Genomic DNA, 1,375 nt, shown 5'->3' on the forward strand with positions numbered 1-1,375 from the left:
CCGGGAAAGAAGTCACAAATTGGATAGCATCTTGTTTGTATTCCGCTGTGATCGACATACAGAATTTGAGGCACGTTGTTTTCAAAACAGGGATAAAATATCTGTTGATCCTTGCAAATTCCTTCCTATCCCTATTTATAAGTAGCCCTGTCTCTGCTACTCCCACCCCGAATGGATTATTCAAACAGAAGAGGCTCTCATTTCAAATGTGGAACCCAAAAGAAGGGGGTAGTAGTGTGAAGTGTCAGAGAGGAGTTCGGAAAAGACCAGCTGAGCGCACGCGGTGTTCACACCCGCTAGTGTCGCTCTTTCAACACACTGCGCAGGCTGGTTCCCTCCTCCCCGGCCGCGGTATAGGCGCCTCTGGCCAGCTGGATGCAGAAAACGTCCATCTGCTCTCCTTTCTGCCGGCCAGGGTGCTCTGGGGAGACTGAAGGGCGGCGGGGGCAGAGCCGCGCCCGGGCTGCCCTGACTGCATGGGCGTGGCCGCTCCGGTCCCTGCTGCGTGTGGATCCCGCATCTCTCCCTTGCGTTTATCTGTCTGTTCCTCCGTGTGAGTAACAGTGCGCTGCTGTGCTTCCTACCTTCCCTGGATTTTATAATGAAAATGGGCCTACAATCTGGCACTTTACTGTTTCGCTTGATGAATTGAGGATTTTACTATGCAGAGCTGTCGAGGACCTTGCGATAGTGGCAGGTGGCTGTCGGTCACTGGGTCTCCTCTTTGGGGCAGAGTGCTTGTTGTCACACACCGTGATCTGTGCTTCCCAGGGGAGTGGGGGGTGGCTGGGCTGTTGCTTCTGAGCTGGAACACCTGTGTGTGAACAAGTTGGTTCTGCAGCACCAAGTCCCGCTCCGGGTCGCTGGGAGCAGCTCAGGGATGGCTAGCACCTAGAGCCTGGGGAGGAGAGCCTCACTCGGGGGTGGCGGGGGGCTGCGGGGTGTGGCCCAGCCTGGGTAGCACCGCATGCTGGGCCAGTGCTCGTCCCTGGCCAGCCTCCCCGGCTTCTCCCACTGTGTGTCTGTCCCAGGGTCTCAGCAATTACAGAACTCTCTCTCCTCTCCTTCCTTCCCCTGCCATCTCTGCTTCTGAAATAAGAACCATTTGTGTGACACCAATACTTAACTTAAGAAAGACATGCATTATGTGGTTGTAATCAAACTTGATGCTTTCAGATGACCTACTTACATCTTCAATGGGGAAAAGATTAAGAACAAAACAAATTCATCAAAACTTCTGGGCCATCCAGTTGACTTTTAAACGTAAGAACAGAATTCCAAACACTTCACACATTCAGCTATATGACAGAAAGGAAATCTATGGATATGGTATTTTGTGAATGATCTTTTAAATAAAAGAAAACCTTACGTAATA

The 1,375-nt window shown here is 51.5% G+C and overlaps 1 protein-coding gene across 1 annotated transcript in view; it reads left to right on the top strand.

Moving 5' to 3' along the window:
- Window positions 1-1,375, top strand: part of EIF4H (eukaryotic translation initiation factor 4H) — a gene marked incomplete in the record, with an annotated part of 24,016 nt that extends 22,641 nt beyond the window's left edge. The window contains 1 exon segment of the mRNA XM_040634953.1: window positions 2-1,375.

The sequence above is a fragment of the Ursus maritimus genome, unplaced genomic scaffold (assembly GCF_017311325.1).
Source record: "Ursus maritimus isolate PB19 unplaced genomic scaffold, ASM1731132v1 scaffold_2, whole genome shotgun sequence".
In the NCBI taxonomy this organism is placed as follows: domain Eukaryota; kingdom Metazoa; phylum Chordata; class Mammalia; order Carnivora; family Ursidae; genus Ursus; species Ursus maritimus.